Below are 27,337 nucleotides of genomic sequence, written 5' to 3' on the forward strand. Positions count from 1 at the left end.
CCCATCTCATCCACAATCCAGGATGGCAACAAGAGGTGGGTAAATTGCATCTCATCCATTTCTTGAGTAAAACATGATGATGACAAAATGATTGAAACGATACTTGGGGAAACTTGTTTGAGTGGCTGAGAACAGGCGAGGCAGGTGCAGGAGAGATGAGCATCGAGGAGCCTAATAGTGGGATGGGCTGACTCTGGAAAAGGTAAGTGACTCCAGGACACTCTAGTGAGGAAGGAAATGGCCGGAGTAGACAGAAAAATGAAGGACTCCAGAGTCAGCCCACTCCAGGATCTCCTGGGTCCACCACGTGAGTGGGCCGAGCAGGCTGGCAGGTCTGCGGTTGCTTCCCGGATGGCGTGTCCATCACTGGAACGGCTTCATGTCCGTGGACGGGAAAAACCTCATTCACCTAACTGATACTTTGCAGCAATAAATGCTGCTTCTGTTACTTAAGTACCAAGGGAAGAGCAAATGGCTGTTCGCCGAGGGGAAGACCATTCCGCCGGGGACACCCAGGCCTCCTCCAGGAACTGCAGACATTCTCTAGGAAAACAGCGATCGTTTCCAACAGGCTGTACGCTTCTCCCTCCAAAAGGGGCAGACACTCCAGCCAGGCTGCTTTAGTGACAGGAAACTTACCTCACTCAGAGCTGTTCTTTGAGAGGTGTATTTTTTGTGGTTTTTGCTTTTATTTTTCTCCTTGAGGGCAAGTCCTAGTCACCAGGCATAAGACAGCGCGAGCGCCTGGTCCTGGCTCCTCGGAGGGGTCACTGCTCGGCCTCAGTGTCGGTGACTCAGTCCAGGCCGACACCGTCCCTCCGAGGCAGAGCTCATACTCTGCAGAGTGAAACGATTTATCAAAATCAGTGACACGAGGGACCCCGGGAGGAGACAAGCAGAGCACAGGAGAGGTCTTCACGCTATGGAAGGAAGTGGGAATGTTCTGGAAAGCTGCTGCTGAGGGGGCACATCCATAAATCAGACCACGTTTCTCAGCAACTGGCCTGCATCACCTTCATTTCTTGGGATCCCAAATGTTGGTGCCTCCTGGCCGGGCCTCCACTACAGACTGGCCCTGCTGGCCAGGTGGGTCTGAGGGTCCTCCTCCAGGTGCCCCAGCCATGGGAGTGAGGTGACGTGGGGCACGGGAGGAGATCTGCGTAGGGAGGAAGAGACCAGTGCTAGCCCAGCTTTGCCATGAACTCACTGTGTGACTCTGAGGAGGTCACTTCACCTCTCTGGGCTTTCACCTCATTTCTCAAGTGGCTCGGGCATCTGTTACAATGCCAAACTTGTGGTGCTTAACGCCTTGTGCTGGCACCTCTGTGGACTGTTCTCAGGGTGACCTCACAAAGCAGGGTAGGTGTGGGGAGAAGGGAGGTCCCTTCCTCCCCTCCAGTCCCCTTGCCAGATGGTGATGAAGCCGGGAGCCATCATGGGGGGAAGTTGGAGTGACTCTGTCAGGAAGGCAGAAGAGGAGGTTCGGGCAGGGGTGGGAGGTGGGACCAGGGGCCCTCTGGGGTGTTCTTCCACCTCCAGGGTTCTGGGAGTTCAGGGTCCTACAGGCCAAGCGGAGTGACCTTTACCTAGCTAACAGTGAGAGATGCTCTGGCCTGGGGTTGGGAAACTAACACTCTTGCCGTGGCCGTGCCCATCAGCCCCTCCGGAGCGAGCCCACGGGACAGCACGGTAACGAAAACGGAAACGAGGCCCTTGGAGGGCTGGTTGGAACGGCTCTGAGGACTGCTGCTCCTCTGGGTGTGGGAGTGCCCCTGAAGAGCAGGGTCTCGGGGCTGTGCTCTCATGCTTCAGGCAACGTGGGGGATTCTGGGGGAACCCTGGAAGGCCTGTGGAGCAGGAGTGGTTGCTCCAGAAGAGACAGGCAGCGGTTCCCCTGCCCCAAGGCAGGGCTCAGACCAGAGAGGGTCACGCCGAGTCCCCACCGCTGAGGGGCCCAAGTTCTAGCATGGAAGAACCTAGAACCAAAGCTTCCATTTCTTCCCCTTCCGGACAGGAAGTGCACTGAGCTTGGAGTGGCTGGGAGGATGAAACGAGGTCATTTGTGTGAAAGGACTAAGAGAAAAAATAGTGTTGAGGTTGTTTTTGACATAAAAGGATTAGGTATTAAAATCATAAAGTGCTGCATTGCCCAGCCTGGCCACAGGGAAACGCGCCCAAGGGGTTCTCACTTGGAATGCAGGTTACCAGGCACTGTGGGGACCAGGGTGGCTCATGGGGCTAGTCTGGGTTGTCATAAACCACGACAAGGATCAGACAGTTAACACAGTAGCTGGCCTCCCCTTGTCCCCCTCCCCCAGCCACCTCTGCTTCCAAGGGACTCCGAAAGGTGCCCTCTGTTCAATTACACTTTATATACGCTTCACACACATGCTGTGTGTGCCCCTGCTAAGTTCTACTCCTACAGCTCATCTGGAAGGTTCCTCTGTCTAAGGCAGCGAAGTACCCAGGCTCGCCCACAAAGGCGTGGTAAAAGAGCCTCAGTCCCCTCCGTGCAATGAGAGGGCGAGGCCAAATGTGAGCTCCTCTATCACGGGGTGTCATGCACGCCTGCATCACCTGGAAAGCCTTTGAAAGAACGTTCTGCCGGATACTTTTATCCTTTTGAAGTATGCTAGGGCCTGAGCCTACATATGAATTTATCTTAAAAAAAAAAAAGTAAAGGTAATATATGCACATGGCAAAAAAAACTAATAGCAGAAATGAGTAGAGTGAAGAAGTCTCCTGCCCCACCCCCAATTTCTCCCCCCAGAGGCCACCATCAAAACCTGATTCTCATCTTTCCTTCCAGAGTCAGGCTCCATATATGCGCACTCATTCACACGCACTCTCCCTCCGGTCACACAAGTGGGAACACACGATACGCACCTTGTTCCTCACTTAACAAGGCATCTGAGGGAACAACCACAGCAGTCGTCTGGACCCACTGCATTGATTTGGGGCCACACTATATTTAACCAGTTCCATACCAATTATTTCTAGACTTTTGCATAACAGACAATTCCCCAGTGAATCCCATATATATGCCTTTGCTCATATAGAAAGGGGTAAATTCTCAGAAGCAGCAATGCTCTGCCAAAGGGCATTTGATTTACGGGCCACATTTCTCTGCAGAGTTGGTGGTTTTCCATTCCCACTGGGAGCGCAGCCCAGCCGGCGTGGGTTACCACCCCCCTGGATCCCTGCCATCTGATCCATGAACAGTGGCATCTCGCTGTGGTTTTCTCAGCAGTCTTTTTATTATGGGTGATGTCAAGCATCTTTTCATGTTTAGGCCCCCACCCCTAGTTTTTCTTTTTTTTTTTTCCTGTAAACTACCTGTTTTCTCTTTCCCAGGCATGGATATTTTGGTAAAGCATCTGGGGGCAGTTCTGGTGTGTCCTAGGACCCCTTGTCTGTTCTGGATGACCCAAGGTCACTTAAAGCTCTAACACTGTGGATTCTGAGACCATCATTAAAAGCCCGAGGGTCCAGGGATGTTCAGGTTGCAGAGAGCCCAACGATAGAAACCCTCAGCAACACAGCAACGAAAGTGGCAACGCAGCCCTGCGTGGAGCCCGAGCCTACAAGACTGATGTCCCGGCACACGACGAGGGGCAGCCCTCTTTGCATGGGAGAGTACGCCATGTCTGTCTGTAACATTTGCCCCTTGTCCCACTCATCTTAGAGCACGATGCGACAGGAAATGATGAAGACATTTTGCATCTGCTTCCATGGAAAGCTCCTCCTGGCTCCTCCAGAGCCAGCTTGTTCCTGCAACATCTTCCGCCCGCAGCTCCCTTTCAGATCTGCTGTAAAGTCCTTTCCTTCAGCAACCAGGAGTTACCCAGCTGTCCTGCTGGGCCCCACCACCCTGCAGTGAGAGGGTACAAGATTCCCAGGGGCAGCTCAGGTATCAGAAATGCACTGCAGAATCCTTCGAGCTCTGTTAATGGCACTATTTCACGTGATTTATCTGGAATGGTTTGTAACCTCGCCTAGATATATGCGATTAATAGCTAACTCCTGCACCCTTATACTGAGCTTCTGTTTTATAGGACATGCTCAAATGTCTGCTGAAAGAATAAATCATTAACACCTGTCTAATTGCCCCCTCTTTTGTCCGGAGGGTAGTTAGTAAAGTTCAAATCGGTTCAGTTGAACTGTGCTTACAAAGACTCCTAGCATAAGGAAGTCCACTTTCGGACAGCCTCAACCAGTTTTCTTGCAAATTTCAAAAGTCCCTTTCTTTAGCCCTAGAAATTAGGGTTGCCAGATAAAATACAGGACGCTCAGTTAAATTTGAATTTCAGATAAACAACAAATAATTTTTTAGCGTATGTCCCAAAGATTGCCTGAAACATACTTATCAGTTTCCTGTGGCTGCTGTGACAAATTACCACAAACTGAGTTGCTTAAAACAACAGATATTTATTCTCTCATAGCTCTGGAGGTCAAAAATCCAAAATCAGTATTACTGGGCCAAAATCAAGGTGTTGGCAGGGCCGTGCTTCCTCTGGAAGCTCTAGGAAAAAATCCTTTGCTTGCCCCTTCCAGCTTCTGGTGGTTGTTGGCATCCACATCACTGCAATGTCTGCCTCCATCATTACGTCGTCTTCTCTGCCATGTTTTTGATCTCTCTGCCTTGCTCTTCTAAAGATACATGCGACTGCATCTAGGATCTGCTCAGATAAATCAGGCCAATCTCATCCCAAGATCCTTAATTTAATCCCATCTGCAAAGACCGTTTTTCTGCATAAAGTCACATTCACAGGTTCTGGGCATTAGGAGCTGGTATCTTTGGGGGACATTATATTGACTACCATACTTATACTAAAAAAAAATTTATTGTTCATCTGAAATCCAAATTTAACTAGGCATCCTCTGTTTTACTTTGCTAATTCTGACAGCACTGCCTGAGCCTGAGCCTCTTGAGATGGCAGGGACTGAAACGGTGTGTCTTCAGCTGCTCACCACCCTTCCTGGTATGTGCATGGGGACCAGGCCAGAGACTCAAGTCTCATCATCAAAATCTGTTGTCTCTGAAGTGGGGCTCATGATATACAGTGGCATTCCAGTTTTCAGGAGAATCTAAAGGTTTGGATTGATCTGAAGATTTAACTTTTTAAAAGGTTATGACAAATAGTGCATGCATTTCCATTTTTGGCACTGGAAACTCCAAATGCAGACCTGTACCCCTCCACCCTCCAGGAAAGGAGAAGGATGAACAAACATACAAGTTACGTACCTGTTCCCCTTTCTGTTCTCAACTCTCTTTAAGAAAGGCGTTAAGTTTTAATCAGTGTTGAATTCACTTACCCATTTATTCAGTCACTAAACAATTACAGAATGTGCCATGTGCCGTGCCAGGCATTAAGGATACAAAGATGAATAAAACATCGCCCAACAGATGGATGCTTTAGGGAGCGTGGTTCCCTGGGGAAGCCCCAAATAGTGGAATCAGATAAAGTTGTGGAAATTAAACACAAAATAATGGGTGCTACTAAGGTAAAAGCAGAAAATTTTAATCAATTTGCTTAGAGACTAGTGGTATAGAGAGAAACCCAACTAATTCACTAATTATCTTTAAATTCTAGCAACCATTTTTAGCCTATAGTTACGGAAAAAGTAACTTGCATTACAAAATGTGTTACTTAGCCAGGTCTGCCTTAACATGATGGAGATTTTTCCTTTTTCCAGGTCTTCTGGATCCCTGGAAATGGGGGTGATGGGGAGACAAGTCCTCTGGCCCCAGCAGTCACACTCTGGGGCCTCCACCTCCTGGGAGACCTGGCAGGGCAAGCCCACCGGTTCAGCCCAGAGCAGGGCTGCCTGACTCAGTCATCTCTCCCTTCACCTGTGGCTGCCTCCTGCTCCCCATTCCTAGGGCACAGGGAATGCACACAAATTATGTCCTCTCCCCCAAATACATCTTATGCTGAAGAGGGTTTTTTTAAGAGGAAAAAGGAATCTGTTCATTTATGTATCGTAAGGTATAAGACCTCAAGGTAGAAATTCCAGGTCTCTGCCCTATCAAAAAAAAAAAAAAAAAAAAAATCCAAAACTTTTTCCTTTGTCCTTGGGAGAAAGAGAGCAGCGTCTCCTGTTTCCCCCTTGCCCAGGCACTGGCAGTTTAACAAACAGCAGGACCCCTCAGGCTAATGAATGGAAAAGCCAGGTGAAGCTTGCCCTGGAGAGCAGCAGCCCAGGCTTGAGAAGCAGAAGTTGTCGCCTGTTCGAATCCCCTGTCGGCCTCAGACTAGCCATGTGGTTTCAGGCATCACGTAACCTCCCTGAACCTCAGTTTCCTAATCTGTTCTTAACTCACAGGTTCGTGTCAAGAATTAAAGGAGATAACGTCAACAGTAAAGTACTACCTGCTTGTAGTAATTTGGGGAATGAGGAGATCTCGCAGCATCCTGAGATCACCCCATGTAGCTACCCGAATGTGGGGCCACCCCCGTGCCTGTGTTTAAAGTGCTCCCATGCCACTCCCCTCTCCCAAACACCTAGAGGCTGATGTCCAAATAAGAGCATTAAAGTAGCTCAGATTTTTAATTGAGACTGACCATTCCCTAATTAGTCCAAATTAGAACAATATTAATGTATCCAGAAAGCCAGGCTGTCCCAAGCGTTCTTTGTAAACTTTGGGCCCACTGGGGACAGAGTTTGTTCCACCAGAGGGTGGCAATCCCAGGAGACTCAGTAGTGGAGACCCAGTGATGTGGGATCCGGTGTCCATTGTGTGGCCATAGCCCTTGACGATGAGGTCCCTGCGCCCGGGGGCACAGATGCGGCCAGCATGCCCTGGGCTGTCCACTGGGCGACTGAGAGAGTTGCCCCTGCCCAGCATCCTTATGGTCCTCAGTTGCATCCAGGGCTGTGTGCACACCCCGCAGCTCACGCCTGGATCCACGGGAGCTCAGCAGGCCTGTGTTCAGTGCCGAGACCAACAATGTTCCTCCAGTTCCGTCAGGTTGGGGTGCTTTTAAGAATTTTCTTGAAGAACTACTCACCCTAAATACAATTTATAGACTGAAATGATCCCTGCCCACCCAGCACCCCAAATCCAACAAAACAGACTCTTGGGCGGGCTCTTATATACGGTATCCAGGCTTTATAGCCGGTGGGTTTTTAAAAAAGGTTGGGGGAGAAGGTGAGAGGCAAGAAGAGAACTGAGAACTGACTCTTGTTTTAGTTAGATGGAAGAGTGGCTGTGGGAAACGTATTTCAATACCATAAGAGAGCCCAGTGAGGCTGCAGATTCTAGTAATGCAGTATGCATAACCCCAGCCTCATCTGTGTGAGCCCCTCGCTTCTCGGCTCCCCATCACTCCCCGTGCTTCTGCTCCTGGAGTGCGGGCCACAGTGCTGTAGACATGGGGGAAGTAAAGTGGATTGTTGAGTAAAGGGGATGGGCAGTACCGCAGGAGGCTGGGGGACGCAGGCTGACCCCCCACACTGTGACCCTTTTCCCTAACAGCAGGGGCTTGCTTGCCTGCCTTGCTCAGGGAACCCACCCTTCTGAATTCCATTTCTTCCCGTAGACACTGCCTGGGAACCTGAACATCATCTTCCCTGAGTTCACACACTGGGCTCCTCTTGGCCACAATTTCCAGCCATCGGTCACACATACCCTCCATGGAAGTGCGGTGGGTGAGAACGTTTTTCATGCTTTGTATGAGCTGGAAATAAAATGAGCTTCTCTACCTGATAAGCGTGGACCTGCCCAGGACGCTAAATTTGGTTCTGCCGTCACCGGCGACATGAAGCAGGAGCCCAGTTTAGCGGCTAGCTTTCGGTTTAACATACTTTCTCCAGGCTCATGTTACCCACGATCCATTCATAGGAGCTGAGGGCACAGCTTCTCCGGTCATTAGTACTAAAGACATGTCTGTTGGCCTGGATGGTGGAACCAGAGTGGAGGCGCAGCGGGCGCAGAGGCAGGAAGGCACAGGGGGCAGGGAAAGCACGCTCCGGCCCCCTCCCCAGCTGTGAAATCTCGGGGCCTCAGTTTGCTCCTCTGCAAAATGAGGATGATAATCCCTACCTGGCGGGGGAGTGAGGGTTAAATGAGGCAATGTTTTTAGTAAAATAAATGCAACCTGCTACTTCCATTATTATCAGCCTCTTCACACAGTAAAATCAATCTAGACCAACAGGGAGTGTGTTAAGTTGGTCTGAAGTAGGGCAAAGCAACAATTATAGAATATCTTAAAGGAAATGTGATTTTTATTTTCAAGTATATGGAGCAACAGAACCGTGTACTAGTAAGTAGAGAACTTATATTATTTAAACAGGTAAAACTCATCTGATGTCAGCCTGTTTGATTTATTAGCATCCAACTGCATGAATCAAGAGTAATTATTATTTTTTTTTTAAAGATTTTATTTTTTATTTTTTTTCCTCTTTCTCCCCCAAGCTCCCCAGTACATAGTTGTATATTCTTCGTTGTGAGTCTTTCTAGTTGTGGTATGTGGGACGCTGCCTCAGCGTGGTTTGATGAGCAGTGCCATGTCCGCGCCCAGGATTCGAACCAACGAAACACTGGGCCGCCTGCAGCGGAGCGCGCGAACTTAACCACTCGGCCACGGGGCCAGCCCCTCAAGAGTAATTATTTTGAGCTACGTATGTGCCCTGCTCTGTGACCAGGCAAGACACCCAAGGGAGCAGGAAAGCCATATAAGAGACAAGCCTTGCACTCAGAGGAGGTACAGCCCACAGGGAGATGAGACCTGCACACACAGCAAGGCAAGAGGGAAACAATTACACGTTAACCCGTGCAGTGCTGGTGACTGGGGAGAGATGAACAGTGCAGAGGCTGCCAGCTCTTCCTGAGCACAAAAGCCAGGGAAGGCTTCAGGGAGGACAGAGACTGGGGGAGGTCAGGGTGACTGAAACGGGGAGGCTGGGAGAGGGTACCATGGGTGAGCAAGCGGCAGAGAGAGCATGATGTCTATTAAGGACCGAGGAGACAGGCTGGCCAGCAGTGGGACTGGACAGGGAGGCAGAGGTATGGGGACCTGGGCAGGCAGTGCCAGGTGGGGTTTGGCTTAGCAAGGGACAGAGAACCCAGTCACGGACTTGTGCTTAGACAAGGCCAGAGCAGATGACAAGGCTGCTCTGGGAGGAAGAATTTGGCAATTGTCTGAAAAATGGGTTGGATGTGAATTTTGGAACTGAAATTGGGAATGCTTTATTATTGTTCCCATATAATGATCCAAGGGCGAGGTGATAAGGCCTAACCTCCTTTTAGCACTGGTGAGCACGGGCCTGGGAAGGGGGGCAAATCCAGGCGATTCTGGGAGGAAGAAACTGATGGTTAGCTCTGTTCCAGGATGTGGAGGAAGAAGAGTTGAAGACTTCAAGGTCTGCCACGTGGGGACTGGAAGATGGCTGGTTCCAGTGACCAAAGTGGAGGGGAACAGGGTATAATGAGGGCGTCTTTAGAGAGAGCAGGGTAAGCAAGGGTTGAAGATGTGGGGCCACTTGACACTCAGCGCTCAAGGTCAGCCCCAGGGTCGTCAAGCGGTTGGGCTGTCGTCAGGGTGGGGCGACACACATGCCCTGAAACACTTCCCACCACCCAGGCCCATGAGACACCCTCCATTCCCAGGGCAAAGGTCGAGAGACAGTAGCCCAGCTCCAGCTCAACTCAAATTCCAAGTGCAAGTGGTTCAGTTAATGAGACTCTCACCACCGAAGAGCCATCAGAATATTATACCATCAAAGCCAACTCCAGCCTTTAATTTAATCACTCTGGCCTTAATCAATTCCCAATACACCGCTAAACGTGAGTGGTGGGAAGAGGCTGCCGCTGGGCAAGATGAGAATGTGATTCTGCACCAAATCCCCGTCTGATTAGGAGGAAACTGAGACCCCAAGGAAACAGAAAGGCTCCCAGGAAGTTCCATCCAAGGGTCACGACAGAAGCCAGGCAAGTCCCAGCCCCTCTCCGGAGACGCTGGCACATGCACGGGCAAGATATCACTTGAGGTTACGCTAAAGGCCCCCCACCCCCGCACTGTCCTACACCCTGGCTTTAGGCCTCTGCTCCAAAGAAGGGACAGACAAGACAGGACAGGCTGGACTGTGGCCATGTGTCCACCCATCCCGGCAGGTGTTCACCCCTGGGAACCAGCCTGCACTGTCTGGCTGGCTCTAAGGGAGCGAGGTGGCGGCAGGCAGCCGACTATTTCAGGCGGCAGGCTCCACTCAGCTCGAGAGACTTCAGACCGGGCACCTGACTGCGCCTCCCGAGAGGTGTCCTGCCTCCCTGTGACACTCATCTCCTGAGAAGCTCCAGGAATTCCCATACATTGTTTTATTTCTGTTCTGTGACTACTCAGTGAGAAGAGAGACGAGCTATTCTCTACTCTGAGAAGGGAGAGCACATGATCCTCATTTGACAGATGGAAAAATGGAGGTATGGGAAGTCTTAGTCTTTGCCACAGGTCTCTCAGTTGGTAAACAGGAAGGTTGCAATTAAATTCAGGGCTTGGTAAGCCCAAGCAGCAGGTGATGACAGAGGCCCACAAAATTGGGGTGGCTACCTTCTGGAATTCAGTCTTGTCAGCAATAAATGATACGGAGATCTTTTTTAAAGATTTTTTTTTTCTAATTTGGCCCAGATTGGCAATTTATGACATGAATCCTATCAGTTAAAAAAATTGTTTATCCTGCATTTCCCATCAAACATCAAACACTGGTTCACAATTATCTATAGCACTTTAGTGACATTGAAAGGGATTTATTTCAATTAATTCAGTTTTTATTAACACTCTGCAGGGAACAGAGCATAGCCATCACTGCTGTGATGCCAAGCAGGGAGGAGTTCAGAACCAAAGAAGGAAGAACTGAACCCAGAGGAAAGACGCCCAGGAGGTATGGTATCCCCACGGGATTAACCCCGGGGAAAAGATTAAACAGGTTTAAAGAAGGTTCAGGTGAGTCTGTGAATGATCACTCCATTATTCGAGCGGATTTAGGGATGTTCTGCGAAATCCTTCATTTCTAAGCTGCCTCATGGTGACAGCAGAGGCAGAAGCTGAAGCGCTGTACCGCGGGTTAGGGCCAGCATAGAATGTCCCTGTCCTGAGGGAGAAGACAAGACAGAAGATGGATGGCAGGAGGGCGAGTGACTCTTCGAGATTCCTGGAGATTCTTGGCCATGGGCAGCTTTGAAAGGGACAAGTTCGTACGAATCTACACCACAATTATTACCATACCCCAATTAGCACGTTTATAGGCAACTATTCCATCCGTATGTACAACCTTTGCTCGGCTTATTAACATACGTTGATTTAAATTCTGATGATATATTATCAATACGAAAGTTGAAAGCTGTTTAGGTTTTCAGCAAATCCAATGTGAAAAATCTAGACATACAACCAACAAGGTAATGAGTATTCACATTTAAATATATTTTATGTTTATATAAATATATATTACATATAACATTATATGTACATTATTTTAAACCAAGGAGGTTCTTTAGATTGTAACCCTCCCTTGGGCATTTGAGGATTTGGCTTTAGATTATTAATTATCCACTAAGCACCCCTTTTTGAGGGGCAGGCCATGGGAGGGGGAGCGAAGTAAGACAATGGTTCGGTGCCACCATCCAATTAAGAACAACTAGAAATAAGCACCTCTGAAACGAGCTGTAAATCAATGGCAGAACTGGCTTTGATCCAGGACAGAGCTGTTGACACGCAGTTTAGACCACTGGTTCTAATTCAGGGGGAGGAGCTGTCCACAAATCGGTCCTTCTTAGCACTTCTTTCTTGGCCTTCTGTGTTGGCTGTAGATCACATGACAGGCAATTATGGACCCAGGGGTCTTCTAATACCCTTGGTGTCCTGGGGAGGAGGACACGAGGATGAAAGTGTGTTGTACAACTGCGGACTAGGTCCCGAGAGAGCATCACCCAGCCTTCCCAGGAAACCAGAAGACTGGGCCATAGGCTGGAAGGAAAACTAGCAGCTGGGACCAGAGATAATTTATGTTCCTTCTCACTTTGATGCCTGATTTAGCAGTGGAACAGACAGGACCAAAGGGAGGGCCATGAATGAAACATCATTATCAATGGCTTCAGATTTAATTCTAACTTGCTGACTTAAAACAGTTTTTTAATTATTGGACCTTGATCTAAAATTCCTTCACTAAGGGGAGTTAATTCAGTAAAGGGAATTTAAATTTATTTTGAGTCCTATGGGGAGAATTTTTTTTTTTTAAAGATTTTTTATTTTTTCCTTTTTCTCCCCAAAGTCCCCCAGTACATAGTTGTATATTCTTCGTTGTGGGTCCTTCTAGTTGTAGCATGTGGGATGCTGCCTCAGCGTGGTTTGATGAGCAGTGCCATGTCCGTGCCCAGGATTCGAACCAACGAAACACTGGGCTGCCTGCAGCGGAGCGCACGGACTTAACCACTCGGCCACGGGGCCAGCCCCCCATGGGGAGAATTTTGCAACACCTCCTGCAGCTGGGATTCTTGGTGAATGAATTCAAAGTGTCCTCCTGGGCCTGGAAGACAGGCGTAGAGATAGGAGGAAGATGCCCCCACTTACTTAATACAAAGGTCTCAACAGCAGGCCCTCAGACACCATTCAAGAAGCAGAAATGAAGGACTGCAAATACTCAAGGCTAGGCCCACAGGGCCTGATGTCCACAGCCAAGGCCTCCTCCTACCACAGCCAACCTTCTAGGTCCAACATACTTGTTATAATAACCACATAACCTAAACAAGGTGCAAACTGACCAAGTGCAAGTGCTAAATGAAACACGAACTCTTAAAATTATTAATTGATTTTAAGAAAATCAAGTTGAATGCTTTAGAAAGACTTCATAAAGGTGAGTAATTTTTTACTGTCAAATGGGATATTAAAGATCATGAGAAAAACAGTAAAACTCTAGAGGGATTCTGCATTCTGATTACTCAGCAGTGTAAGTCCTTGTTCTAAGAAACTGAAATGGGAAGTCCTAGACAGTGCATTACGAGTACGGCTTATGCCAAAAGGACAATGAATTCCAACCAGCGGAGCCAAAGATCAAGAGAAGGCCTGGGCTCTCTACCAAAAGAGGGGGCGATAAATGTGCATGTATCTGGTTTAAGTTAAAGTAAAATGTTTGAAATACACATGTATCATTTTTTACAATTTTCTGATTTAATGACTTTTTTTAAACCGATGTATTATGACTCTCAGTCTTCATTTCACGGATAAGAAGACTTCTTAAACTGAATTTATTAATTCAGATATGACTATCCTTAGTAGATGCTTGGAGTTCCCCGGACTAAGAATATGCTGAGTTTACTTTATTTAATGTTTTTCTACTTCACTCTCAGCTGTCCACCATGAAGCCTGCCTGCCAGCTCACCAACTTCAACACTCTGTTTAATTATTTTATTTGTAAAGTCTCTTCTCCACGGCCTTCCACTGCTTCCATTATTTCTCAATCTCATCAGTGCTCACTGTTTATTCAATGAGTAAACTACTTAGATCTCTGAACCCAACACACTGAGCCAGGTCACCAGCCCCAGGATGGTGGGAGGGGGGTGGTTCGGCTCAGGCTGGTGTGGAGAATGCGCGGTCTATTCCTGGTGTGGAGTGGGTTTCAGGAAGGAAGAGGACAGAAGCCGGGACAACAGGTGGGAAGTCACTGCTTACCCGTGACAAGAGTTCTGTGTGTACATTTAAACATGGGTGTGTGCAATCTTCTGGGGGGATCCGACCCACCCAAACAACAGCGCCTGGTTCCAGATGAGCTGGGCAGCTGCCCTCTTCTATCTTGACCCCTACTCAGTGTAACGATTTATCTGTTCCAGCTGATTCTGTCACCAGGGCCACTAGCCGCCTTGCACGTTCATCCAGTCACAGGTGTCGATCCAGCGGCTGCTGCCTGTGAGCCGCTCCCTGAGCAGTTACTGTGGGCCTGGGCCAAGCACCGCATCACCCGTTTAAACCCACAGCAGCCTGTGAAAGAGGTACGGTCAGACCCCAAGTTACAGACAACAAAAAACCCTCCAAGAGGCTCAACAGCATGGCTGAGGTCCCCCTTGAGTGGAGGAGCTGGGATTTGCGCCCAGGAGATCTGGTTCAAGCTCACACCCTTACCATTAGGCCAAACCTAACGCCTCTACCTGCAGGACACTACCCTCAAGGCACTCACAGACCCTCCTTGAATAGCTGAGGCACAAATACATTTCTTGGGGATGAATTCTATAGTGTCTCTGATTGAGGCAAGCACAGAGCCCATCGAAATACCAACAAAGCCAAAAACTTAAGATAATCCACCTGGAAGTCATTCACGTTTGCATTTAGTGGAAGCCTATTCCATCTGCACAGCTACAGAACGTTTCCCAATCAAAGAACCAAAAAGCTCAAAAACCATCCTGAGCCAGCCTCACACTGCCTTCCCACACTCAGATCGGGGCCATATGTGCTGGAAAGGAACCTGGCAGAGGTGGCACCAGCACGGCGCCTGGAGACAGGAAAAGAATTCTTGGACAGCAACCCCTTCAGCAAGGTAGGAGGGGCGAGACGGGTGTGTATGGTTTACGTCCCATCGTCCACACAGGCAGTTTCAGGAGGCGGCTGAATTGCGGCCGCCTCGCACCTTCGCCTGGGTGGATGGCAGTGATCCTGTGGACGGAGGATTCCAGGCAGTCTTTCAATACCACAGTATAATGGAATATTTACTGCAGAGCCTGGGCCCCAAGATGCAAGAGAGGCCTCCAGGCCCACCTTTGCCAAGGGAGACCTGAGATTCTTGCATGAGGTCCTTCGTCTGCCTGCCCAACTCATCTCACACCCACAGGGACAGAGCTGGGTCCCATCAGTGGCTGCCAAAGCTTCAACCTCTCTGAGGTGCAGAATGTAAGATGGGGATCCGAGGTCCCTAAAACTTCAGTGATTTGACCCTGACCACAGCTGAGTCTATGTCATGATCCCCCAGTCTTGATTTCCAGCCCTCTGTGAGCCACTCAGACCCAGCTGCTCCTTTCTATGACACAGCGATCCTGAAGTCCTGGATTTGGGGGAAGAGGTTTAGGGTCCCCGGGATATTTTCTCTTTTTTTTATAAACAGAGGCACAGAGGTCACGTGAAGTCCTTTGTTCCAGGTGTCAAGGCAAGAAGGGAAATTGCAAGCTTTACACTGTGCCCCAGTTACAGACTCTTGCAAATGTTCATTTGTGAGTAAGTGGTTTTGGAATCAGAATATTCCACTGGGTCAATGTTACAGATCACGCTTGGGTTCCCAGGCTAGCCCACAAAAGCCTATTAAGCCCACATGTAGTGAGAGAGGGAGTGGTCTAATGCCAGACACCCAGCTCCACCACTCACTGGCTGTGTGACCTTCAGTGAGCTTCTAAACCTCTCTGTACCTCAGTTTCCCCATAAGTGACGCAGAGATAATAAGAGGACCCACTACGCAAGGGGGCTTTTGTGAGGACTAAATGAAATCACCTCTGGGGAGCACTTAGAACAGTGCCTCCTAGCAGACACTCAGTGCCTGTGAACCCTATTAAGATAGCAGTGCCAGAGTAACCACGGTTCTAGAGCAGGGCTTCTCAACACTAGCACGAGTGACATTGGGGCTGGATCATCCTTTGATGTGCGGGACTGTCCTGTGCCTCGTAGGATGTTTAGCAGCATCCCTGGCCTCTGCCCACTAGATTCCAGTAGCATCCTCCCCCAGTTGTGAAAATACAAACTGTCTCTAGACATCTCCACAGCCCCAGGGGCTGAGAACCACTGTTTTACAGGAAAACAGCTGGGAGTCCCAGCTGGAACATCGGGTTCCTCTCCCTGCTGCAGTGCAGCTGGTGAGGCTGGGGGCTTCTCTTCCCCATGCCTGCCAAGGTGCCTCCCCAACACTAGCTCCACGTCACTGACAGAAGCACCTAGGGCGTCAAGTTCAGAGTGGTGGGTCAGGTGGGCATTTCTGGAAATGTGGAGGCATGGGAGGGGGGTCTCTGAAGTGGGAGGATGAGAAAAGCAAGGTGGGAGGAACGGGAAGGAGCAAAGGCAAATGGGGTCTCCCAACTTCATCCTTCTGACCTTCTTGCAGGAGGAGCATGTGGCAAAGGTGGAGCACGCGACCCAAAGGTGGCAGGGCAGGGGCTTCCTCCCCCGGAGTGGAGTGTGGTCTCTGTCCTTTCCTCGTGTCTGTGCCCTTCTGGCCCACGCAGTGAGGTGAGCAGTGGGGACCAGGCAGTGGGGCCATAAGCCGGGAAGTGGGAAGGCAGAAGACGTGGAGGCAAGGGAGGGAGGGCCGTGGTGCATTGAGAAGCTCAGGCAGCTTTCTGGGTGTCATTTGGACACAGCGGGGGACAAACTGGATTTGATTTGTCCCCAAACCTTCCTGATGCCATGACCTTGAATAAATCCCTCCTCCCATTCTGTTTCCTCTTCACCACCTTTTGGAACTGCATTTCCTCATTTTATTCATTTCTTAGATGAGTATGGCCCACATCCCTATCGGATGTCCAGCACTGTACTAAGCCCCTCAGGGTGTTTGTGCTTTTGAGTGATTCTTTTTCAAGGTGGGAGTAAGGAAGATACCATCTAACTGAATAGAAGGGACAGTCTAGTTGGAAAACCATCATGTGTTTAATCAGGAAACTAACACCTGTTAATACATGCAGCTGTAAGGCCACTCAAACCATATACGTAAATGCTGAGGAAAGGTGGAATAAAACACAGTTTCCTAAAATTTTCAACAAATGGGCTTCATGAACTGATGTTAAAAGGGCAGAAGGAAAATTCAGCATAAACAAAGGGCACCACAATCCTATTACATTCCAGGCCAGCACTGCCCTATCAAGGGCACGTGGGTCAAAGGGGTGTTCAACAGAAGGCGCTCTTCCCAACTGGAATAAACGTGACCCTGCCTCAACCTAACCCACTCTAAGTTTGCTTCTTGCAATTCGAAGGAATAATCCATTTCTTTTGTTCCTGTCAGGGGAGCTGATACTGGAAACCACTTAAAAGCCACGCCCTTCTGCAATGGGCCTGTGCAGACGAGGTCTGCGCAGGGCAGGGACACACAATCGTGGACTGTCACTCATCCAAAAACAGCAAAGCCAAGAAACCCTTCCCCCAAATTGTCCGAAGGCCAAACCCACGACTGAAGCCAGGTTATTGCAGTAAACACACCTGTTAGAGAAGCAAACGCAGGCCAAGGAATTGATTAGCTTGAAGAGTCACTCCCGACCGCGCGCTGGGAAGGGGGTGTCATTTATTTATTCGTTTAGAGGGAGGGTCTGGAGACGGGGGAATGGATAAGGAATTCTTATGTGGTAAACATAAGCAGCATCCTAAAATGCAAAAGAATACCTTAATTAATTATGGTAGAGAAGGCATTTCTCTTTCTGTTGCAGGACGGGTCAATTGGAGGGACGGGGATCAGAGAAAACTCAAAGCCGTCCGGCTGAGCGAGGTGGCCTTGGAAGGGTGGGCCGGGCAGTCGCTGTCCCAGGTCCCACCATCCATCCCAAGCCGGACCAGTCGGGAACCTGGGCATGGAGTTACAGGTTCCTGAGCGCCAGACGCCAAGTAGAATCTCCCCGGACGTACAAGAGCCTCTGCCTGCTGGGGATTCGGGGACAGGAGACGATGGCCCTCGGATCCGTGCCGGGACATATCCCCAGGCGCGGCGGCTGGCTCAGCGCTGCACCGTCAGAGCACGGGCGCAAGCGCTGCATCCCTTGACATCTGAGGGGAAGCTGTTTCGTTAAAGCGCGCGCAGAGCCAGGCATGGCGTTTCCGATCTGCGCACGAAGGACCATCCCCCAGCCCCCGCGGTTCCTCCATTAACAGCCCCCAGGCCTTGCCGACCCGAGAACCCCACCAAACCGCCAATACATTTCAAAATGGAGCGAAATCACGGAGGCCTGGATGGCGCTTTGTTCCCGGCTTTGGGCTAAACGCGCTCGCCCCGGCCGCACTCCCCTTCGCCCAGCCGACAGGAGGGGACCTTTCGGCCCGCGGTCCGTCGCCCCACACCGCGGTCAGCGCGAGCTCCGCTTCCCAGGGCCGCTCCGAGACCCTCGCTCTCTGAAACCAGGATCCTGCGCCCAGATTTATGAAGGGGTTTTAGAGAGAGGAGAATATACTCGAATCGGTCCTTGAGGCTCTCCTGCAACCCACCCGCGGCGGGCTCAGCTCCGCAGGGAGGCCTCGCAGCGCCGCGGCTCCGACCCCCGAAGCCACAGCCGGGGCGGTTCGGCCCGGCCCCAGGCAGGCTCTCGATCCCGAGCCGAGCCATTTCTTCAGCTCAATCGGCGCGGCTCGCGTGGATGGTTAAGCCCCTAAAATGCTCATCCCTCTCACAACTGCGTCCTCGCACCAGTTTTCAGCGATAGAATTAACCAGAAAGCCGCATGGACCTGGCTCATCGCAGGAGGGCGAAGCTCGGACTTGTTGGCCAGAGGTCGGTACCCGCAGCCCCGGCAATACCCCCTCCCCACCGGTTTCAAGGGCGTCGGTGAACTCAGGCTTTTTAGTGAAAATCCCGCACGTTTCTGAAATAATATTGGGCCACAATAAAAAAAAAAAATACATGAGGAACGCCTATATGGGCGGCTGCGGCCGCCGGAGGCCAATTGGGAAGAGTCACAGGCTCAGGGTTTGCGGGGAGGGGTCTCCCCCAAGGAAGCCGAGGGGGCGCGGCCCCGCCTACCCCAGGATTCTCAATCTCTGCTGGGAAGGGGCGGGGCACCCCCCCCAAGTCCGTGCACCGGACGCGTGTGGTTTCCATGGCAACCTCCCCTCAGTGCCCCCCTTCCAGTCCGCTCGGGAAAAATGGGTGTGGCCTGCAGCACCGGAGAAAACCTCAGGCCCCCTCCTCGCATTCTCCTGCCTGGCGAAGCAACAGGGCGTGAAGCGGAGAGCGGCCCCGCCTGCAAACTACCCCCCACCTCCCGGGGGTCGCCGGTGACCCCTGGTCTGCAGCCTGGTAGGGCGTGGCCCCCAGGAAGCTCTGGGTGTGGGGAGGGGCGTCGTCCCTCTGCGGCCATCCGCACAGCGCGCGGAGACCTCGAATCCCACCCCTTCGGCCCCGCGGGAGGGGGGCCGCGCCCGTTCCAGGCGTGCCCCCCGGGCTGTGACTCGAGTTCCTCGACCCCAGCAAGCCCTGAAATCTAACAAAGGGCTCGGAAACGAGGGGCGAAAAACGGGGGGAGGGGCGGGAGCCTTGGTTAAACACCCTCATAGAATAAAAGCCAAAAAACCAGGGCTGGCAACGCAGGTCACGTAAGCCCGACAAACAAAGCAGCGAGACCCCGAGGAAGATCCCGGGTGAACGCTCCGGGGGCTCAAGGCTGCAGCAGCAAAACGCCAAGATTTCATTGCCGATTGTCCCTCCTTTCCTTTAATGACAGTCTCGGCCCTGTCCTCCGAAACCCAGCCACCCGGCTTGGCATGGTACTGTAAAGAGGTGACACACCGCAAAAAGATGGCACCTCGCGTTCGGAGAGGAAAAAAAAGCGGGGGTGGGAGTGGGAGGAGGCACAACCTACCCTCCCCCTTCTCGCCCACCAGGGTCCACACCCACTGCCGCAGTGAGGGGCGAGTCCTGCGCGCCAGCCCCGCGCCTCCGGCAGGGAGCGCTCACGCCGGACGCCGGGGGCCGAGCGAACAGCGCCGAGCGCAGAGAAAGGGGCCCGCCCCGAAATGCACCTGCAGCCCCCGCGTCCGTCTGTGCCGGGCTGCGGCTGTGAGCGCCTGCGAGCAGGGGTCGGCCGCTGCCGAGTCCTTCCACCTCGCCAGGCCAGGTGACCCCTGCCTTTCCGAGCCTCCACATTGGGATCCGCGCACTACCGTCTCGGGCACGGCGCTGCTCGAGTCTTGGTGCCAGGGGCGCGCAGGGGGAAGGGCAACTAAAGTGACAGCGCCTGGACCCCTCCCCATCTCCTCGATTCCACTCCCAGCCCCCAAATGTCCCCTGCGGGTTTCTGAAGGAGGAAAACGGGGGGGGCGTGGGCCACCGCCTTAAATCATGGGCAGCGAAAACCCGGCTGGAATTGCTGCCGGGGAGGTGTAAGGAGGGGCTGGCAGGGAGTCATCTTTTCTAGAACCTGATCCATACCTTCCTTAGGGCTGATTGCAAACCGAGACAGAGAAATCGGCTAACAGGTTCGGTTTCGGGGGTCGTCATTGAACCTCCCCCCACCACACACACACATAGACATACGCCCATTGCCGCAAAAGGCGGCGACCGAGAGCGCATAGAAGCCCCTTCCCCCAGGTCACCGCCATCTGCACCCCACCCTGCGGGCACAACCTGTGCCCAGGTCCGCGCGAAGCGGGTCCTGTGGACCCCCCCCCCCAACACACACACACAGTCACACGCGCGCGTGCATCCCTTGCATGGGTCCCTTTCCAAACCGCCCGGTACCAGCCCCGGAGCGCAGCGGGCGCAGGGAGGGGCCCCCACCATTGCCCCCGACCAATGCCCACTTCATGAGGCGGGGGCGAGGGGCGGCGGCATGGGGGTGCAGCGGGGCGGACGGGGAGGCAGATTTCCGAGCCTCGCGCTTACCTGATAGTTGACAGAGGGCGAGGACAGTAGAGGAAAGCAAAGAAGAAAGTGGCTGTGGTGGCGGCGGCAGAAGGTGGGCGGCGGCGGCGACGCTGCTGCTGGTGCCGGAGCTGGTGGGTGTCGGAGACTGCGAGCGCGCGCACCAGCGAGAGGGCGCGCTCTCGAGGCCGGCGGGCGCGCAGGCGCGAGCAGCGGGAGCGCGAGCCTCCCCAGGGGAGGGGCGGGCAGCTAGGCCTCCGCGGACGTCTTCTCCTCCGGCCACCAGTGGGCGCGCGCGAGCGCCCCACCGCTCGGCACTCCTCTGCCTCCTGCCTCGGTCCTCTCGGCGCTTCCCTTCCCGGGTCTCCCCTCCCCCCACGCCCCAGGCCCGGCGCTGACCGCCACGCGCACGCGCGATCTATGGCGCACGCGCACTTTGGGTCTCCTCCCGCGGCTGGAGCCTTTGTCTTGTTTGAGGGGTCTCCTCCCTCCGCAGGGAGGCTTCGTTACCCTCTGTGGTCGGAAAGAGGGTGGGTTTTCCACCCCCAGATGTGCTGCCCCTTTCCTTCCCGTCGACCCGGGATGATGTCCTATCTGGGAAAGGTCCCTGGCGGGTTTCCACATGGCCGGCTCCCCAGTCTGTTACCCCCGCACCTCAAGGCCAACCCCAGGTCGTCCTGCTTACCGCTAGCCGGACGCCCTGACCCTCCCGACTTTCCCCAAAGGGTCCGCCTTGTTGGAGATCACTTTCCCTCCGTCTGCTTCCTTTCAACCTGCTTGCTTTTCACCTTTTTTGTTATTGACCAAGGTGAATTCTTAACAAATCCACTCAAAACAGGCTGACTCAGTTGTCATACGGTAGTGCAGGTTTTTTTTATAACAAGGAGTGTTCGAATCTATCTAACTGTGACCACTCTAAAATAAAATCTTAAATTAGACGAAGATTTAAATGGCGCTTATCGCATTGCAGAGCATTTTCACAGACAGTTATTTTTACCTCGTTTGTTGAAACACCGTTATACTGTAAGTTTTAGAGTCTGAGATCTGAATTTCTAAGCGCCTGCTGGGGATTCTCCCTCGGATAACACAACTCAGACAAACTCACCGGAGGCCTTCATTCTCCCGGTCACCCAGTTCCCCCGCTGGCCTTGGCTGGGGCTCCCCAACGTCTCGTTTAAGCTCTGGAGGTGGGAGGCTTCACACGATTGGGGGTGTGGGAGCAGCCGTCTTGTCCTAGGGGATGGGAACTTCTATCAGTTTTAATTTGCATAGCTCTTACTATAGTCTTAAAAAAAATTGTATGTTATAGTTTAATACAAAAAGCAAATGATTAAAAATGTTTTATTCACACGGGTTCAATATATTATTATTGGGGGCACTGGGTGGATGATAGAGATGGGGGCTAATGTCTTAAGCCACTGGTTCTGAGTCTCTGGAATTGACCTTTTTGTTCTTGTTGTTATTCCAACTGCCGCCATCCTAGACCCTTATCTTGGCTCTGGACATTTAGTGACCTTACTGGTCTCCCTGCTCTCTGTTTCTCCCTCTATCAGCCTACCCTGCACCCCCTTGTCAGATCAGACTTCAGAAGCAATGATTTTAATCACGACACTCTCTTGCTCAAAAATATCTAACTGCCCCCCAAGTGAGGTTCACCTCCTTAGCCTTAAACTCCCCAGCATTCAACACCGCCTGCCCCATCCCCTGACTCCCTGTCCTCTCCACTTTGATCTCTCATCTACTCTGCAGCCACCTGAGCTTGTCTGCAACTCTTCCCCAGCTCTACTGTGTTTCTTTGCCTCAGAAGTCCTTGCTCTTTCCCCACCCACCAATATCCTAGCTAACTTTCAAACTGTAGCTCAAATTTTACCAAAGCCTCACCTAATCACCCCAACTGGAATGGATGTTTCCAACCTTTGGCAGGAGCTTAGCAAAGCTACTCATCTCTCTGAAAGTGAAGAGGGCACTGGAATTAACATCAGTCTTGCAGGACTGAGGTTTTATTACTGTCCCCAATTGTTGCCTTTCTCCTTTTCCTGTATGGGGATTGTATGTCCTGGCCTATTTTGGTGAGACCTGCATTGCTCCCAGTCTCCACTCCCCCAGTGAGATTTGGCCAGGCTGTGTGATGGTCTTTGTAGATTGTCCAAGCAGAAGCTTTAAGAGGCATTGTGAGTTCCTACCACTTTTACTCTTCCCCGCCACCACCAGAATGGCATGTCCCTATAGGGCTGCTCCTTCAGCCTAGGTCCCAGAATGAAAAAACACGAGAAAGTACATATCACACTAGCAGGAAGTGGACACTTACTGTAGGAATCACTGAGATTTTGAAAATTGGTTGTCACCACAGCAAAGTTGACTGATACAGGGATTAAATGAGAATATACAAATTCTCATTTATATACATATGAAAATTTCTTACATAGCACATGTGTGTAAAGTTTCTTACACAGTGCCTGACAAATAGTGGGCACTCGTTAAATGATAAATAGTAGTTATTTATTTCAACATCATCTTCATTATCAATGCTTTTGCTACACGTTATTTTATTTCTATATGTAAAATAAACTGTAGTAGTCAAATTAACACTATCCTCCATTCAAATTTCTCAGTTTCTTTCCTTTAAGATATAGGATAATTGTGAACTGACAGGGCCCTTATGACACTGTGGTCCCCAGATACTGAATGATCACGTTTGTGTACATTAAAGTGAGGTAATGGATGCTTGAAACAATCTTAAGCAGATCTGTCATCTAACTGTATGTAATGTGGAGTTCTGAGTGTTCATTCCAGATAATTTAATCACTGTAGGTACTAAGGGCTCACTAACTCAGGCCAAGAAAATGTATCCCCTCCCTTTCTCCCTGCCCCTCCCTTTTGCTGAAATAGAAATCTCACGACCACATTCAGCACACCATGCCCACCATACAGAACCACAGAAGGTAGAAAGACACAGGGAGAGCAAATAGTTGGGTCCTAATCTTAGCCATCTTGTGTGATCTTAGACAAATTGATTAACTTCTTTGGGCTTCAATTTCTTTATGTAATAGTGTCCCAGGTGGCACTGGAACTAAGATCCAGGTACCCGTAGAATTTGGGCACTCTGCTACCAAATCTATTCACATACTATTTCAGTCAAGGTAAGCTAAACTGTTGTAACAGACCCCAAAATGTAATGCTCAAACACAATTCCCCTGACAGTCTAGCAGGGAGGGTTCCAGGTGGGTGGGTGGCCTCCTTCACTTGAGATTTGAGAACCCAGGCTGCTTGCATCTTGTGGCTCTGCCACTCCTTAGAGCCCTGTTGATGTTTGCTTGGTGGAGGCTGGGTCATCACATACAGGGTCCAACTGGCAGAACGGGAAGGAACAAATGGCAGAAGCACACTGGCGATTGTAGAGGCTGGAATTAACATCTGATCATATTCTACTGTTAGAATATAGTCACACAGCCATCCCTAACTGCAAGGAGACCAATAAATGTAGGAGAGTTGTGTGCCAAGGAAGAAAAGGAGAGAGGATTTGGGTGGAAGTTAACACATACACACCTTGACTTACATGGGGGTGAAAAAGACCCTTAGGAAAAGAACCTGAACTTATCTATTGTGTGATTCTGACATATTTGAATATGTCAGCAGACCTTGAAGTGGGTGGTGGGTAACTAGAGAAAAAGATGAAAGCCAAATTTCAGATTAAGTTCCCGAGAGAGAAGACATCATTGTATACCTCTATTTCAGAGAGTTATTAACCTTTTTCCCACCATGTAACCCTTTGGTAGTCTGATGAAACCCCTTCTCTGAAGAACATATTTAAATGCACAAAACAAAATACATAGGATTACAAAGAAAACCCGTTATGTACCGTTATGAAAATATTTAAGCATCTGTGATGTAGTGTGTGATGGACATGAAGCCATGCTGCACAGATCGCCCTTTGAGGAAGGGCTAGTTTTTCTTGCTCTCAGAAGTGCTGTCGGCAGACAGGCTGCAGCTATTGGTCCCTTCAGGGATTGCCACGACTGTAAGTCACTCCATTCTAGGGAAGCCCACGTCCAGTGACTGATCGAGGTAAGCAATATAAAGGCCCCGTCATCTTGACCCCACACCAGATAAGTCTGATGGGCTGTTTCAACTCCAGAACTCCCTATGGGGCCGACTGGGCTGTTATGGGGCTGAATCATAACTGAGCTTCTTCCTCTGCTCAGTCCTGCTTCCTTCTCCTGCTTCCTCAGGTGTTGATTGCGTGTTCTAAAAAACATACTGTATCCTAATCCCTGTCTGGTTCTTGGGGATTCAACCCAGGACAGTTGGTGTCAGAAGTGATTCAAGAAAGCAGAAGATAAGATGGGGTTTTGGAACTGGATCATTTGCCACTTGGCTGTCAATGGGACCTCATTGCTGGTGGTGAGTGGAGCACAAATAGCCCCTGGCACAAGGTGGGTCCAGATATTAAAATGGTAGATTGGGGTGGTAAGCTGGTGAAACAGAACACATTAGCTGGCGTGATATATCAAGTGTTCGAGGAATGTGGGGGAAATTGTAACTAAGGACAATGTAATTGGGTGACTATTGCTAAATTCAATTGAATAGCCATGCTCCAAAGAAGGCTAAACTTCCAGCCAAGGCAGGCCTGCTATGACCAGGTTGGAGCCCTTGTTGGAAAAGGATGGGTTCTGACATATGAAATGGGGACATCTTAGTTGATACCCGTGAAGATCTTGGATTCCCAGATTCCTGTGAACCCTCTGAGCCTGCAGAAGTGCCCCTCCCCCTTGCTTGAAGAAAACACAACATCTTCTTCCCACAAGTCAACATGCAACCCCTTCAGGATGTCCCCTCCCCTCCCCTCTTGGCCACTAAACATAACTAAGGTTAATTCAGTCAAGGACTTAACTCAATCAGAGGCCTGATGGGTATAATAAGGGAGGAGAGGAGCTATACCCCAGGAGCTGCAAGACCTGAGCAGCATGTACCAGCAAGAACCTGGAGAGTGCACGTGGGACTGGATTCTGAGGGTGCTGGATCAGGGGACTGGGAATTTAACATCCCAGCAAAGACTCCCAGAGATGGTATGAACTCATCCTAGAAGCGTGAAAAACCAAAAGGCCACGCTAAGTGGGATAGAAATGCCAGAATTGCCATGGTGGACAGTGAAGGAAGGTGTTAAAAGATTAAGGGCAGTAGATAAACTGTGTAAGGTCCAGAAAACCCACCAGATGATAAGGTTCCACAGGCAAGAGCAGAGGACGATCGTATCAAGACCATAAGGAACGTGCTGATAAGAGGGACCCCAGCACCAGTAAGAAGTTCAGAGGTAGCTCTCCTCTAGGCCAGGTCGGCACAGGGGAGGTTCTTACAGAATTGGGCCTGCTGAGGGCAGTGGGAATGATAGAACCCAAAACCACAGAGGCCGGGTGTGGCCCTTAACTACGTGTGTTGGAACAGGCTTAATTTTTCCTGGTTTTTGCAGCCCTGAGCTGATCTTCAGGGGACCCTAAAGAAATGGTGCTGACCCTTGACCTATCCAGAATGGAATTTACAAACTAGTGATTTTAATGTAGTTCTGTGCTGAGTCCAAAAAATACTAGGGACAGCCTGAACCAGCTTGTCACCATCATCTATGGAAAATGTACAGATTGATTGTTTGCACCTGATTTCTGCTATGTAATCTTAGTTTCCGTTATTGAACCCAATCATACAGGTTGGTTTTGGCTACGTGACCAGAAGGATACCAGAGATACAGCTTCAGATGAGACTGCGGCTTCCCTGAGACCAAGGCATTCTGCACATGCCCTGGTGGTTTAGAATCCTGAGATGAAGTACATCATATGTGACTGACAGGAAGCTGCACCTGGACGTCTTGGACTTCTCTGAGGTTTGCCTGCGATTTCTTGATCTGCTGTATTATTTCCTTTACTTTTATTAATGTCTTAAGTGAGTGTACTTTCTGGAGTCTTGTAAGTCCTCTCAGTCATCCAAAGAGGCGTAACTCGTGCACCATCAGAGGCCAGGTAGATGGATGCATTTATCATATGACTGGTAAAGTTGGGGTGGCAGGCGAGGGACCTGACCTACAGAGAATTAGGGAACTGGGTAATGGAACACAGAATCCCTGGGGGCAAAAGAGGTGGGCAGCCAGAAAGGGTATCATTCAACTTGTACCATCAGAAGAAATCAAGGATGAATGATCAGGAAGCTAAGGCAGTCCCCTCAATAAAAAGTCATACTCCCATGCCAATTTTCAGACCTGAGCCAGTTTTTGGATCCAGAACCAATTAATTGAAAAGAAACTTGACTATCTCCATTAAGAAGCACCCTGAAACACTGTAGCAAGTGTATGTTGGGGAAAGAGGAATACCCAAATATTTTGAGGACTGTTGGACACAGGGTCTGAATTGACATTGGTACCCAGAGACCTGAAGTATCATCATGACCCTCATTAGAGTGGGGGCATCTGAAAGCCAAGTAATAAATGGAGGCCTGGCCAGGATCTGACTGATAATGAGTCCACTGGGTCCATAGACCCCCACCTAGTCACCGTTTCCATGGTTCATATCTCCTTCTCTGACTCTGACACTCTTCCCTCCTTGTTTTGCTTATAATCCTTATGATTACGTTGGACCCACTCAGATAATCCAGGATAATCTCTCCATCTCAAGATCTGTAATTTAATCACAGCTTCAAAGTCCATTTTGTCATATAAGGTGACACAGTCACAGGTTCCAGGGATCAGGACATGGATATCTTTGGTGGGGCATTATTGTGCTTACTGCAGAAGGGCATGGTGACCAGGTCATAGACCCCCTCAGAGAAGATGGTA

The 27,337-nt window shown here is 50.5% G+C and overlaps 1 protein-coding gene and 1 long non-coding RNA gene across 19 annotated transcripts in view; one reads left to right on the forward strand and one right to left on the reverse strand.

Annotated features, from left to right (window-relative positions):
- MAPT (microtubule associated protein tau) overlaps nucleotides 1-21,317 on the reverse strand; it is a 102,114-nt gene extending 80,797 nt beyond the window's left edge. For 12 of the 18 annotated variants that reach the window (XM_014739564.3, XM_014739561.3, XM_014739551.3 and 9 more), the window contains exon 1: nucleotides 20,542-20,877. The gene's annotated coding sequence lies outside the window, so the exon portion shown is untranslated. Of the gene's footprint in view, nucleotides 1-20,541 lie in introns of all 18 variants that reach the window. The other 6 variants (XM_003362537.5, XM_003362532.5, XM_014739560.3 and 3 more) reach the window with 4 other exon arrangements.
- LOC111775621 (uncharacterized) lies at nucleotides 1,367-4,101 on the forward strand. Its single transcript, XR_011422864.1, has 2 exons — nucleotides 1,367-1,480; nucleotides 3,355-4,101. It is a non-coding gene; the product is annotated as an uncharacterized lncRNA (long non-coding RNA).
- Nucleotides 21,318-27,337: the final 6,020 nt, after the last annotated feature.

This window comes from Equus caballus, chromosome 11 (assembly GCF_041296265.1).
Source record: "Equus caballus isolate H_3958 breed thoroughbred chromosome 11, TB-T2T, whole genome shotgun sequence".
Lineage (NCBI taxonomy): Eukaryota > Metazoa > Chordata > Mammalia > Perissodactyla > Equidae > Equus > Equus caballus.